The sequence below is a fragment of the Eulemur rufifrons genome, chromosome 11, assembly GCF_041146395.1.
Source record: "Eulemur rufifrons isolate Redbay chromosome 11, OSU_ERuf_1, whole genome shotgun sequence".
In the NCBI taxonomy this organism is placed as follows: Eukaryota; Metazoa; Chordata; class Mammalia; order Primates; family Lemuridae; genus Eulemur; species Eulemur rufifrons.
Genome location: NC_090993.1, coordinates 4965091 through 4981301, shown reverse-complemented (window position 1 = coordinate 4981301; position 16211 = coordinate 4965091). Strand labels below are relative to the sequence as shown.

General features: G+C 41.8%; 1 protein-coding gene across 2 annotated transcripts in view; it reads right to left on the bottom strand.

The window, feature by feature from the left end:
* AKT3 (AKT serine/threonine kinase 3) overlaps positions 1-6698 on the bottom strand; it is a 234091-nt gene extending 227393 nt beyond the window's left edge. The window contains exon 1 of one of the 2 annotated variants that reach the window (XM_069484547.1): positions 6670-6698. The gene's annotated coding sequence lies outside the window, so the exon portion shown is untranslated. Of the gene's footprint in view, positions 1-5700; positions 5900-6669 lie in introns of those variants that run through there. The other variant, XM_069484548.1, reaches the window with a different exon arrangement.
* Positions 6699-16211: the final 9513 nt, after the last annotated feature.

The following is a 16211-nucleotide window of genomic DNA, read 5'->3' as shown; positions in this document are numbered from 1 at the left end:
CAGTTTTGAACCTAAGAAAACAGTGATCAACCAATAATGATAACATTATTTCCCTAAAGTTACTATAGTAAGTTAGCGACAAGTAACAGGACGACTACCAACTTTTCAGGTCTTCTATCAGTTTGGTATGCTTTCTATCAAATAACACAATATGAACTCTCAAAAGTATGTAATTAACATTTGCAAATAGTTCTGAACACTTTTTCAGTGTCAAATTACTTTCCAAAAGTCCAATAAAGCAAAATCTTTTAAAATAAATTTAAAATAACATAAGGTTTAAAAGGCACACAGTAATTCTTTTTTACAAATAAGAAAATCCATAGTTAATAATTTCCTACATGTTAATTTCTAAGTTAAAAAGCCAGAATACAATTCAATAATACAACCTTCTCTATAGATAAACTTTGACCGTAATTAATCCTGTGTAGAATGTATTTGCGTCACACCACAAATTTTTTTATATACTTTATATATGCTGGCCAAACTAAATTAATAAAGGACAACTAAAGTTCAAATACAGTAATAGAATGTGACTACTGTGAAATACAAATAATGGTCAAGGGTAACCACAATATAATTCTGGGGCATTTTCTGATTTCAAGAAATAGGTGAAACTAATATATATCAAATAAATACATAATAAATACATATAGTATCAAATACTATAAGATACTTTTAAAACGATTTGAGGGAGAGAAAACATACTAAAGTGGAAAGGAAATTCAAGGCAACGTACTCTATACTTCAATAATTCAAAGGCAGCTGTCTCTACTTTAAAAGTAGTTTTCCTGTTAAAAAACACATTATATAGACTAGTGAGCCATATAAACTGTGTATTTTGGATGCTTTTCTCTCTTCACACTACAATAATACATTTTGTGAGATTTTCTAAAACCCTTTCTATAGGTATGTTCACTGAGTTTCAGAATATGGCAAAACACCTGAATAAATATCAGTGAAATTTCTAACTTTCAAAGTATCAGTTCTTCCAAACTGCCAATTCTTAAAAACCAACTTTATAAACTTTAAAACTTATCCACAAAAACAAGAAGCATTTTTCTCCTTTTCCCCACCCCAGTTGAAGGCCAACACATCCATTATTAAAAACAAAAAAAGCAGCTTGTGCTGGGTGATATATTTAATACTCTAACTTGAAACTACTCGGAGATGTGCTTATTACATTCCTCTGTTTTACCTAAACCACTGAACAAGCTACTGACAAATTATGCCCTCCATTTCTCATGTAAAGTGTGAGTTGTCTCCATGGAAAGGCATCCATAACAACATGGAAAGGTTGAAGACTGCTACCAATTGCACAACTGGCCACAGTTTTCTAATACATATGTAAAAATCCTTTTAAAATCTGTCTTGGGGACCTTCTTGATTATAAAATTCTAAAAATCCATACATACACATAAAATACAACGGATATATGGTCCATCAAATGCCAAGAATCAGCTTGATTGACTTTACCCCAGATTAAACTGAGAGCTAACCAACAGGGATGGAATCCTACAACAAAGTTCATCACACTGGTGAATTAGAAAGAGTATAGGGCAGACCAAAAAACTTGGGTCCCTGTTCCCAACTCTGCCCCACCCAGAGTAATGCTATACAAGGTCACTTTAAGTCTGTGCCTCAGTTTCCTTAGCCATAAAAATAAAAGCATTAGGTAAACTCTAAATAGCTTTATAGCTCTTCCAGATCTATTATTTATGATTCTTCAAGTGAAAAATCTACTGAGTATCTACTTCATAGACAGATAGCACCGGAAGAGACAGTATCATGACAATACATAGTTCATGCCCTCAAAAGTTTAATATATAGTGGGGAAGATAAAACATTGAAACAGCAATTCAACTAACATAAAATTTGGGCTAAGCTCTGTTACTGACAAAATGCTATCTTCCTTACCCTCCCATCCCCCAAGCCCCCAAATATAGGCAGAGGCTTTCTTAATATGGGGAGGAAAAAAAGAAAAATTCTCATTTGAAAATATTCTAGTGTTTTCTTCTAGTAAGTCTTTTTTACTTTCCCTTTGGAATATTTAGAAATGGGAAATCCATGCAGTTGGTGATAAATAAATATAAACAGTATTGAAAAGAAACAGAACTAAAAAGCACATCTACATGTCAAGAAGCATATATTAATTTATATATTAATCTACCAACTACTATTTGAAGATTGCCTGGCAGAGGAAATGAGTTTACATGTAATTTGATGAAAGACTATGACATCAAAAATATATAAACATGTGAAGCATTTAATTTGGCATTTGAAACAAATGAAATGTAAAGGAATGTTAATGGGTCAGTCAACACTTTTTTTTTTAACTTGATTCTGTGGAAATTATTGCACTTTATTATCCAAATTTAGCATTGTCCCTGTGAACTCTAATAATAGGTACAAATAAATAAGTTAGGGAAAACCCTAAAAGCATTGCAGAATTAGGAAAATTAAAATGAAACATTTTTATAATGTCATAGTAAGTTTTTCTCATGTGAAAATCACTTTGAAAAGTGTAGCAGGGCTTGTTGTGAAGATTAAGTGAAGTAATACATGGAAAGCACATATAACAGTGCCTGGCACATGGCAAGTGCTCACCAGGTACTGGTTAACATTAAGTCTAGACTGAATCTAGTGCTATCATATGTAAAAGACCATGACAAAATATTTATTAACATCAGATGATTCAGGGTTAGCTTTCCAAAAAAGTGCATGTTGTGTGAAGCTAGGATTTAAAGTACTGATGCACATGCTAGAACCTGGAATTAAGAATGGAGCTACTTTAAATAACTTAAATATGTTAACACAAATCTTCTACAAAATTAATTATGTACATAATTAATTTATATTAAGTTTAAAATGCAAGTCAAATTACAAGACTGATTTGGTCAAAATAAAACAGTTTGGTTTTCTGTTCTTGCATTTTGTTGTTCAAATCTAAAATGGTTTTAAATTACTTTTTTAATGTTTTAAACAATCACCCTATAAAGACATGCTCCTATCAAATGATGCTAAAAATCCAATTAACACGTTATTAACAGTAATTGCCTTATCTTCCCAAGGACAAATTCTTGAACTGAAAAGGATAACAACAAAAGAAAGTGTAGCATGTTTTCACAAAAATATGCAAAGTTTAAGCAAAAGCTAAAACTTCCACAAAATCAATTTGTAAAACAGGTTCCCCATTTTAAAGAAACCCAGATAGTTGGAAATTTCTGTTAAAGTTTTGTAAGAAAATTTCTTGTGTATTTAAATCAAAAGCCAGTGTTTAAAAAAAATCCTAAGTCCCTACTTTCCACAAGACTCTATGCTAAGTATATTTGTTCCCTGATAAGTTTAATAAACATGTTTATTTAGATTTGCAGTAATTCTGAAAACAAATTCTCTAATGATAGTAATCTTTCAAATGAAATGTAAATATTAAAAGTTTTTAATCAAACCAAGACACAGTTCAACACTCTATTTGTCAAATGAATGAAATCTTATTTAAAATATTATAGCTATAAAATCACACAAACAAGGTCCAAAGCAAACCTTAAAGTACTCTGACATCTATCTACAACTTCACAGATCAATGTCAAGATTATCAAACTAAAAGTTAAAGTAATTTTAAGCTGGAAAACAATTCACTAATCATTATGGAATTGGAACAAAATGAATATGAATAACAGTTTCATAATTTTTTTTGCAGAATTATTTCAGACTAGGTATTTTTAAAATACTATAAAAATACTACTGCAAATACACAATACCAACATACAAGCAAAAACTAAAACCCTACATTCATCTAAATTCCAACGTTTGTCTCATTCATGTAATATATGTACTCTCTCACTTTAAAATTAGAAGCTCAAGCCAATCAAAGATATTGGGGTCAACCCTAGTAAGAAAAACAAAAAGCAGATCTTCAAGTACAATCTTCTTGGTGAACTTTCAAAGTCAAGCTTATATATTGGAAAAACAGGAAAAAATTTACAATCCTGATATATATCCTCCATATATATTCAGGCATATATTTTGGAAAACCAGTTATTTACTAATAAGTAAATATTTTAATTTAAAAATATTTTCATGTTTTAGATAACCATCTCTTGAATATTCATATTTATTTATACATATTTTACAAATGATACTCAAGTTCTGAAAACAAATCTTCACTTCCTGAACCATTTTTATTGCACTCTTCCACCTTTGGCTTTTCCAACTATTTCCTAAAGTGAATATATTACCTAATCTAATCAGTTTCTACCAAAAACTCTGTGGTTGTCTACTGATAATAGTTCCACTAAAAGATATAATATGACCATGCTTTACAAAGTATGTAACATATGTCTAAACTGATGATTTCAGACAACTGGCAAGGTATTAACTGCAAAAAGTCCTTATTTTATCCTCAAGATGAACGAAAAACAAAGTGTGAACATTTTGTTAGAACTAAAAATTAATCAATATAAATACATAGATTTCATCGTTGAATTTCTACTTTGAAACTTTATCAATTGCAACCTAATACCACAACTGCTGAAATGAATTGATTTTATTTTCATAACAACACTATTTTGATGGAAGAAATGTTAGCATCCCAGCTTTGACTTATGGGTAAGCAGCCTCCTCTGCTTTCAGAAGATAAACAGTAAATAACCGGTATTGGAAAAACCTGGCCCCAAAGAGCTTCGGTATCTCTAGCCTAACTGTAGAATCTCGGGAAATCCCAAACAAGGGGTGACCCCGCCTGGGCAGCAGGGTGAATACAGCGACCAGCTAAGCTTCAACTTTGGGCACCGAGGGCCCCACCAGCATCATGGCTGATGCAGACCGATGCGCAGGAGGAGGAGGAGGAGGTGGACGAGGAAGAGGCTGGTTTGTTTACTTGCAGCCAGAGCCGCCGCCGCCGCCGCCAGCAGCGACAGCATCACTGGATCAGCCAAACCCAGCATCTTCCGCACATTTCTATTCTTAGCACACAACTCCCAAGCGGATCAAAACCCCACTACTATTAAAAACACAGACGAGCACGTTACCCACCTCCCACACACACCCCCCACCCCACCAGTGCAGTCTTTTCCTGCGCGCGGGTGGCGGGGTGGGGTGGGGGAAGGAAGGAGACCCCGGGGGACGCCTGTGCATCCTCGCCTTCACCCCACCCCGCGCGCACAGACAGCCCCAGCGCCAGGGCGCGCGGCAGACGGCCCCCTCCCCCCCACCCAAACACACTGACACCGGGCGCTCCACGCGTTATATAACCTCGCCGCCACCCCCAGGCCAAGCGGGCGCCCCCTCCCCACGCCGCGCGGCCCGGGCGGGGAGGGGCGAGGGGAAGGAGCGAGAGTTGCGCAGAGATCGGAGGCGCCGGGCCGGGGCAGCCCAGACACAGACGGTACCGCTAGGCCGGGAACACCCCTCCCCCGGCCCCCTGCGCACCGCCGCCCCCCGGCTACCCCCGGAAAGTAGGGGGGTGTCGGTGTCACCCGTGCCGGGCATCCCCCGGCCTCCACACCCACACCCAAAGCCTCCCGTGACCCAGCCCCCGCCCACGCCCCCGGCGCGGTGACAACCCAGAAGCCCCCGCCTCACCCCACCCCGCCGCCACCCCCCCGCCGGAGGGAGGTGGGGAGGGAGGACCGGGGCCGGGGGCCCGGAGGGAGTGGAGGCAAGGCTGGGAGGGGGACGAGAGTGGGGGGCGGTGGCTGTTACCTGCAAAGGCGACGGCGGCGGCTGCCCCGCAGCTGCTCGGGCGGCGGCGGAGGATGGAGCTGGGGGGGCGGGGGGAGGAGAGGGGGCGACTCGGGGGTCCCCCCTCCCTCCTCCTCCCCTCCTGTCCTCCCCCCACCCCACAGAGCCTCTGGCCCCCTGGAGCCCGGAGCGGCCAGCAAGAGGGCAGGCGAAGGGCTGCAGGGGAGGGAGGGAGGGAGCCGGCCGGGCCCGGCCACGGAGCTGGAGCGGGAGGAGGCGGAGGCGGCGGCGGCGGCGGCGGCGGCGGCGGGAGGGGGAGGGAGGAGGAGGGCGGGCGGCGGCGGGGGGAGGAGGAGGCGGAGACTCTACATGGGAATCGGATATCGGCTACAAATTCAATTCATCACCAGAAAACACCGCTCCGGCGGGAGCCGGGTCACGCCGGCGGGGCGGCGGCTCTGGGCCCCGGGGCGCGCCCGGCGCGGGGCGGGGGTCTGCGGCCTCCTCTCGCGGGCTTCGCCTCGCCTGGGGGACCCCCGCCGCCTCCCCGCCCCCTCCTTCCTCCCTCCTGGGGCCGCCGCCGATCGGTTCTCGCCGCCGCCGCCGCGGGGCTTGTTGTTGACTTTGAGGAAAACTCCTGACGTCAGGGGCTGGCTCTCGGCGACTGGCGGGAGCGGCTTCCCCGCGTCCCCGGCCCTGCCCGCCGCCTCTGCTCCCCTCCCTGCCGGGCCCTCGTCCTCAGGCTTCCCCGCGCCCCCAAACCCGCGGCGCCCCGCGCCCCCTCTCCTCTCGCGAGAACATCCCCCCAGCCAGCCAGAGCCGGGAGCGGGGGCAGTCGTTCCCGGGCGGGAAGTTCTGGGTTTCCCCCGCGCCCGCGTGGCCCGTGGCGGGCACCCGAGGCCCGGGAGCCGAGGCTCCGCTCCCGGCCGCTCCTCCCGCGCGCCCACCGCAGCCCCTCGGGGAAGCAGGGCCGGGCGCGAGGGCCCGCACCTGGAAGCCCCCGAGGTGGGCGGCGCCCAGCGTGGAAGGAGCCCGGAGAGCGTGGAGACGGGCGGGGACGGGCCCCACCCCCTGCGCCTCGCGGAAGAGGGTCCAGGTCAATGCAAAACACGAGCCATTCCCGATCACCCCGGGAGACTGCCGTCAGTCCAACAGCACCTCTCCCAACAGCCGTCCACACCGCCGGCCGTGAGCATTCATCCACGCGCGGCACACAGGTTGCGGGGGGATCGAGATGCCCCCTTCCAATCCCACCCTTCCTGGGATAGTAGTTTTCAATGACTTTGGGGAAGCCGTGAAGGATTACATTCACGACGAAGATACCGTTCCTTTCTTTCGAAGTTCCAGGCTCCTGAGAGTATTTGAAATGGAGGCAGTTTTTGCACAATGACCATGTTTTACCATACATCACACTCCAGAAAGTTACAAAAGAAGTTTACTTTTTCTGAGACCATTTTGTCGCTTCTGGGAACACCCGGCAAACACCAGAATTATCCTGCCACGCGTCTCTAGCCTTGTTGATGTACCTGTTAATTTCTCCCATTTGGCTTCTTGCTATAGAAGAGCTCCTACTGATAAGGCACTTCATGCTCTGCTTTTCCGTGTCCTGACAACTCTCTCATGTTGGCCATCTTTTATGCTATATCCCCCTGATAGTTATGTAGTTTGTTATGTGTATACATCTACGTTCACATCTTTTCTCTTATGAAATGCACATCTCTTGGAATTGTGGACAGGAGTAGGAAACGTAATAAGAAAGAAGAGGGGTGGGTTTTTTTTAATTCAATTTTCTCCATTTGTAGAAGAAACTTGTTTCCTGACCATCCTGGAACAAAAGTTGCATTTTAAAATACACAGTCCATCTGAGAGTAAAGTCCTCCATTGCTTTCTTCTTTCCCCATATTTCCCACCACGCCATGAGCTGTAATAAACATCGACTAAACATAGACTACGTCCTAATTCCATTAAGTGTATCTATGTATCAAGTATACATAATTTATTCCCATGATTATCAGATCTCTAATAGTCACTGTTGGCAAAATTATTGTTACAGGTTTCTTGCTGTAAACCACAAAAATGGGTCAGATTTTTATTCCATACTATCTAGCCCAACCCACTTTTTATTTTTAAAAAAAATAGTACTTTATGACACCAGCGATAAAAAGAGTGTCTCGAGCTTTTTTGAATACTTTCAGAGTTTTGGTATTTGGAATTCCTGAATTACTGGATATCTCCTGCCCATGAAATTTTTTTTTTTGTTTGCTAGTTTTATATCAACACATTTAAGAGAACCGAATTTGTCTTATGAGCCATACTACCTCAAAATATTTCTCCTGGTCTCATCAGATGTATTAAATCTTAGATAGGTTAAACCCTAAAATTAAGTATTGTAGAAACTAGAATGGATTACATACTCTGGGCTTCATGTATCTGAAAAATTGTAAACTTTTATTTCTGTTCTATTTTGGCTTTTCTACTACAGTAGTTTAATAAATTTCTACAACAAAAGCATGTTAGTTTTTATGACAAAATTATTATTTAGGACTATTATTTATTTCAGGAGCATTGTTCTTTTTCTTAGACTGTGCTATTATGAATTTGGAAGAATCTACCAATTGTGGTGTCATGGTACTCCATGCAAAATGCATGATAGATTTCTCCCCTTCACTGTTACCACATCCCAACAATACAGGGTACAGCCAGCATGTTCATCCATAGGTATGTCCCTACTAAATTTTGGAGAGAAAGCCCTCCTTTATTAAGCCAGATATTCTGAAGACTAGTATTTCTCAGTAGTAGTTATTTATGCATTTTAAGAAAAATGTTCATGCTTCTTTATTACCAATGAGTACATTACTGAGAGCTATTTCTTAGTACTTCTACAATTTCTTGGGAGTTACTTAAGCGGGAAGGACATTTAGAATTTCAGGACATCAGATGTTTTAGTCTGTTCAGACTGCTATAACAAAATACCATAGCCTAGATAGCTTATAAACAACAGAAATTTATCTCTCATAGTTCTGGAGGCTGGAAAGTCCAAGATCAAGGCACAGGCAAATTTGGTGTCTGGTGAGGGTCCAGTTTCCTGGTTCAGAAATGGTACCTTCTCACTGTGTCTTCACACGTTGAAAGGAGTGAAGGAGCTCTCTTGAGCCTCTTTTAGCAGAACACTACTCCCATTCTTGACGGCTTCACCCCCATATGTTAATCACCTCCCAAAGGCCCCACCCCCTAAAATACCTTGGGGGTTAGGATTTCAACATATGAATTTGGGAGGAACACAAATATTCAGACCAGAGCATCAGGTAACAAAAATTAAGTTACTGTTTGTCTATCTTAATAGAATGGGTGTCTTGTCCTAGAATAGGACACGGAACAAAATAGGCACCAAATAAATATTTGTTGAATAAATTAACTAATGAAAAAAATGCACAAATAAATCTGTGCACTATGTGCAGTTTATACATTATTTTCCTCTTGGGATACAAAATGGTTCATTGAAAAGAACATAAATACTCTCTGGAGACTTGCAGACCTGGGTTCAAATCCTCTCTCTGCGTAGTTTGTCTCATCTCAGGCAAGTGGCTTAATTTTTCTAAGCCTTAATTTCCTCATTTGTAAAATGGCAATTGCAACTACTTCAACAACTTATGCAAATTAAATTTTATGAACTATTAGTGCCTGAAACATATTAGTCAGCAAGCTACAATTCCTTTACCATAAATTTTAATGTATTTATATTAATGGAACAGTAGCCGCTACATAGCTGCTATAAACAAAACTCAAAAATCTACTTGGGCACAAAACAATAGAAGTAAATTTCTCATCTTTGTAAAGTCCTGAATAGCGGGCAAGATTCTGCTGAGCTTTAATTTATGGGCTCAAGTTTCTTCCATGTTAGCGCTCTGACCTGTTCACTATATAGTCACAAAATCAGGGTGGCAGAAAAGGGAAAGGCATGCTGGATCTCTCAAGGAAGGTTTTATGCGCATCACTTGCACTTACATTCCACTAGTTAAAACTCTCCCAAGCCATTTAACCATAAGGCAGGCCACGAAAGAGAGTCTGGCTCAGGAAGAAAAAGAAATAGTTTTGATGAGTGGCCAGTCACACTCTGCCACAGTTGGTGTCTGAAGAATCACCATGTTAATTCAACAGTTGTAATTAGTGAATATCCTAGATGATTAATAGAGCAATTTATAGAAGAGTAAACTTAAATGGAAGTATAAGTAATATACTATGAACTGAATGTATCTCCCCAAAATTCATATATCAAAATCCTAACCTCCAGTGTGATGGTATTAGGAGGTAGGGCATTTGGGAAGTAAATAGGTATGAGGATGGAGCCATCGGGAATGGGATTAGTGCCTTTATAAGAAGGGCCACAAGAGCTTGCTTCCTCTCTTTCTGCTCTCCACCATGGGAGGATACGACAAGAAGATAGACATCTGCAAACCAGGCAGTGGATGAGCCAGCAACTTGATCTTGGACTTCCCAGCCTCTAGAACTGTGAGAAATGAATGTCTGTTGGTTAAGCCTCCCAGTCTGCAGTACTTTTGTTAAAATAGCCTGAACTAGGACATAGAGTCTGTTTTGCATTAGTCATCAGTACTAATTGTCTTTTTCTCTTTTTCACATATGTCTATCTTAAGGCTTGGGCCAGGTGCCTGTATAGGAACATATGACCATACCCAAGGACCGGAGATATCACCAATTTGGTGCCACGGGAAACTGGGATACTTAAAGCCCTGTGGAAACTTCCCTCTAATCTCACTGTCAAATTTTTTTTTCCTGCTATGTTATTACAGTATGAATGAAAATTTTTTCCATTCATATTCTCCCCCTGTCTCTGACAGCTAAATCTGTTAGCAACTTAAGCAATCTCTGGACATTGCATTTAATATTTCAGGACACTCGGGTCACAGAAAGTTACTGACTACAATTAAATAACTGCTTATGGGGCATCAAGCTAGAATTCTTGTTCTAATTCCAAAGCAACAGGCATACATAATTATTATTCATGACTGTGCAGGAGAATAATGGTATGCAATAAAACTAATACATACATATTGTAATTCCAGAGTCTCATTTTAGTATATAATTTTAACTTCCTGAGGTGGTGTGCATTTCTAGTTGTTTCAGAATCTGCTCTATGGGGCTTGAACTTTCCAAAACAACAGCTAACAGTGAAAATAATAACAGTAAATTTCCAACCTTCACCTGGATAATTACTTCAACTCCTTCCTCAGTTATCTTATGTACATGCAGTCCTGTTCCAGAAAGTTTCCCCATCCATTTTAAAACACAATTTCTTCTGCTAATGAAAAGACTTTCAGAATCAACTGGAAAGTTTCAAATCTACACCTCATTTTTTTTAAACCCTGAATTGTTGATTCTGTACTATTTCATTAAATAATATTGGTTTGCTTTTTATACTAGGCAGAAATCCAGTCTCAGAATTTTTCTGTTAACTAGACAGAACTATGACCATTTTACGTTGCAAACACTATCTTCATTTAGTAATTAGATTTTAATCAAAGCTCTGAATTTGGTTTAAAATTCAAACTTCTTTAGGCTGAAGGGGAGAAAGCAGGCAGGCTCAGCTGCCATCTTACTTGCCTCTTCCAATCCATGATTCAGTCTCGGGGTGAAGGACAAAACAGTTCTCACCCAGCTGGTACCATTGTCAGCCAACTTTGCACTCTCTCGGCCTAGCATAAGAACCAGCTACACCATTGGCAGGGCCCAGTGCATCATGAAAATGCCAGGCCCCTTGTTGGAGAAGAATTAAGAATTTCAAGACTATGAGATTAGGGCATTTAACCAAGTACAAGACCCTGTACGCTGTACAGGTCGCATGCCCATGTGCCTGTTGGCATGCGCTTCAGGCTAGCTGTCCAGGGGCTCTTTGGAGAGTTGCTTCTTGGTTACTCTAACTACAACTCCCGTGACACCTTTGCCTTCATCCGGCTACTCCTGATCACCCTTCAGCTTCCGTTTCCTGAGCCCTATTGGAGTCTCCCTATTGGAGTCCTCTCACCCTCTGGCAGAAGGTCTCCTAGGCAGAACTCCAGGTGGCCCCAGGCCAGTTCTCTCTCTCCCATGGGACTTTATCTGAGCCACAGGAAACATTCAAACATCCTTTGCCTGGCAAACCATTCTGTCCCTCTTGGTTCTGCCATGGAAGCAGTCGGGCAGACTGTTGTCCAGTTTTCTGAACGGGAGTCAGAATCCAGTCCACAGAACTGAGATCTGACTCCCCACCCACACATTCCATGGAACTTTCCAAGTGCTCCATGTGATCCCATGGAAGCCACCTGGCACTAGCAGAAGTAGCATCCTTACCTTCTGCCTATTGGAGAGGGCGAGCACAACTCTCCCCTTCCCAAATCTCCTCTATCACCAATTTTCTCCACTATTTTATATTTTTTAAGTCGATGAGAGCATTTGAGTCATAGACTAGATTTTGAACTATTTCTTTATAATAGTGACCTGGCTTGAAATTTCATATTTTTTGAACCTTGGGATCTCATTTGAAACTTCAATTTTAAATTCCTATTAAAAAAGCGTATCCTGTCTCTGGCATAACTCTTTTCTCTGTTTCTTATTTAGATGTGTGCTTACATGTATAAAAAAATTATCAGTTATTAACAAATAAAATATATTTAGGTTAACAGGTGTTCAAGGCACAAAATTAATTAAAATAGTATCTTCTCTACATTTGTTTGTTTTTCTGTTTGACAAGTATGTTCCAACAAATTGCCTTTTTCATACATTGTTACCTACATTAATATTAAATATTTTTAGAGACTCTTGCCCTTGGTTAATTTCTCAAAATATTTTCTTAAAAAATTTAAAGTTGAACACTTGGGAGTTTTATCTCTGAAGATCTTATGAGGTAGATACCACAAAATCAAGAATAAAAAGTTAGAAGTACAATTTGTATGAGAGTTAGTCACTTGGATGGAAGAAGGTTATGTTGAGCCATGAAAACCCCTAGATATAGGCATGAGTCACAAATCAGATGGCTTTCTTTTTAAACAATGTTAGACTGCCGTGATTTTCCTTTAATGTCTATGATAACCAGAGAAGAGTTGCCTTCCTCGGTTCTATATCAAGGTGTTCAAAATTCAGAAAATGATTGGACTTTGGTGTCGAGTTTAAACTCCTTAACTTTTTCTTGCTCCATTCAAAGGGATCATTGAGTATACAATGTTCAAAGAACAACAATTTGCTAAACACACACCTCATGTTATGTTTGCCTACATTAGGTCTCTTTTCACCCCTCATCTTCTGATAAATTACTTCCTTACAGCTGTCTTCTTCTTCCAAGTATCTTAGAAAGTCCTTGAGTTATATGAAATCTTATTTATGAACAGAAGCTTCTTCAGATAGTCCATTAGGGAAAACTTACAAAGAGTGAGAAAAAGGGCAGTCTCCAACTTTTGTTACTCTTCATGCACTTTCTCCTTAATGTTAGGTTATCATAACCTCTTTTTCTTAACTCTCCAGTCAGGATTTCGTACAACTTATTTGCATAGTTACCTAGTCCTATTGTCCTCTCTGATAAAATGTTTTAAACCTCAGATCATACAGTTCACAATTTAACATTCACTTCAACTTGATTCCATAAACATTTGTTGACTCTCTATACAGACAAAGGTCTAGAGATAGATACAAGTTCAACATGGTGCCTCCTTTCAAGATGCCCCATCCATCCGAACCAACATAAACAACCAACCATAATATAAATAAGTGCTACAATAAAAATATGTATAAAGGGATATGAGAACACACAATGGGAAGCAATTAATAGTGGAGTGAAGCCTGAGTCAGGTCAGCCTACAGAGAGGTTAATGACATTTTAGCTGAGTGTCAAAATGAGATCAGAAGTGGATCAGATGGGGGAGGAGGACATTCCAGGTAGTAAATAAAAGCACCAATAAAAGCAAGAAAGTAACATCAGGGAGTCATAGAAGAGAAAATGGGTGCAGAGAAGGTTTCAGTGACATGAAGACATTTGAATTAGACTTGAAGAATAATTGTGAGAGGAGAGAAGATTCTATGTGAGTGCAGAAACAATGGAGAGGAAAAGGAAGGATGAGTCTCCAGAATAATTCATGATGTAGAATCAACAGGAATGAGTGATCAGATGGTGGGCAGAGGGGTGATGTATAGGAGAAAGAATGAAGGATATGCCCAGAATTCTTCCCTCCTAGCACTGGGAGGAGGCGTGGAGTGCCGTGTGTGTGTGTGTGTGTGTGTGTGTGTAAACATGTGTGAGCATGCACACACTATAGTTGTTATTGCTTATTTTGGAACAGAGTGTTGTCAAGAGGTAGGGTTATGAAGAGAAAAGGTGAGCTATTTTGGACAGATTAAAATGGAAGTACACCTGTGAGACTTGCAGGTAGATACAGTAATAAACACAATAGCTAACACGATTGAGTTCTCACTCTGTGCCAAGCACGCTACCAACTTGACATCAGAGGCATTTTAGGATATGGAAAAAAGGAGGTCTGAACAAAAGACTTGGTTTGAAGATATAGGTCCACATCAGAGCCTGGGGTAAGTGGCTCCAGGCAACAATGTGATGTAAGAACGGAACCTTGGAGGGCAGAAGGAGATGAAGAAAAAATAGCCAAATGGGTAAGAAGAGAAACAGAACGAGTTATGAAAGTCAAGGTAGGGGTGAGTTTCAAAGAGGGGAGCAGTGTTTGGCAGTGTGAATGCTGCACAGAGGTAAAATAAAAGATAAAATCTGGTAATTGCCTACTGAATTTCACAATTGGGAAGTCATTGATTACCTTGGTTGAAGTCATTTCATGGTGTAATGGGGTTGAAAGCTTCATTGAATAGAGTTAAACAGAAGATGGCAAATTGAGGAAGAGGGGTTGGGGAGAGATGACAGGGAGAAAATAGAATTTATTGAAACCTCCTAGGAGCCAGGTTCTATAGGGGCACTTTGCCTAAATGCGACAGGACACTACAGTATTCTGAAATATTAACTGTTGTTCTCTCGGTTCCTATCCTCCTTAGCTCTTACTGGCCGGCCGTTCAGTGAGCTAGAAGATCCTTGCCTCAGGAAGGAGATGACAGAGCAGAAAGATGAGGAAAGGAGTCCTCTCTTGGCCTTTTGGTTTCAAAAGCCCAGCCCTCAGTGGGAAATAGAAATGACTGTAGGGCTCCAAACAGTGGGTTAGGGAGAATGTGGCGATGCTGTCAGAACAAAGTGTCACGCCCACTTGTACACCACCACGACCACCAGAAAGGATCCCCAGGCTAGCAGAATGGAGCACAGGAATCAATGGGTGAGGCTGTAGGGAAGGGACAGTCCTATAACCTGCCCCATGGGGCCAGCATGAATGGGAAGAAGAGTCAACAACCTGACAGGTTTCAGGATTCCAAAAGAAGAGGAAAACTGTGCTTCCTTTCCTTGTGAGAGACCTGGTGGAAGGAAGAGCCGAGGTTGACTTGTCCCTGTGGTTAATGGAGACATTCAGGCTCCTCAGGGCTTCCCGGGGCCCAGCATGGCCTGGGCAGCAACCCGATAATTCCTGTGGGACTAGGATTTCTGAGTTTGCACAGGGCTTTAGGCAGATTTCTGAGATTCCCACACTCTACGATGGTGCAGGATCAGCAACAACCAAGGGACAATAGGGATGACCGACATCTCAGAGGATGGCAGTGTGCACGGACAACCAAAACCAGCAGCCGTTCTCTGTCCAGATGAATTGCTACTGCATAAGCCACCATCTTCCCTCCAGAGCTCCATCACAATCCCAGGTAGAAAGGATGTTTCCAACCACCCAGAAAAATGGAAGCTCAAAAGAGAAATGAAGTTGGGTTCTAGAAACAATGTTGCATTTCCTACATACCTAAATTTGGGAAATGAGTGCTAGCCAGGAGAGCATCCAGGGTGATGAGACTTTTTTTAAAATTAAGAATGAGAGACACTAGACAATGTAAACGGGGAGAGGGGAAGAGCCAGTTGGGAAAGAGAGCTTGAAAATGAAGAAAAAAGTGGATCACTTACTGAAGGATGATTCTAAAGGACAAAGGAGAATAAACAGAAAGGGATAAACCTTGAAAGGAAGGTGGGTACCTCGGCAAGATAAGAGTGAATGTGCAAAAGCATGTTCGTAGGTAGAAAGAGTTTTGTGGACAGCTGGAGAAGTTCGACAGCTTTCATCCTCCGTGGCACGAAGGAGGAAGGCCAAGTGGCAATGCTTGTTGGATGTTTGCTGGATATATTTGGGCTGAAGACTGAATCCTAATGCCTTACGTTTCAGTTCCTTGAACATAATGTGGTACATGTCTTGCATTTGGGTTCCTTCAACGTAGTAGTGGATGCTGCAGTCACTACCCAGACCTGCAACTCCCTCTTTTCAAGATGGAAGCAGCCATTTCCCTACCTGCTGGGACTGTTGGCCACTGACACCGCTTACGTGCCCTTTCTAGGAATTGCCCTCCACTGAGAGAGCCGCTTTACAGCAGATCATGCCTCCTTCCCAATGACTGCACCATCTGGG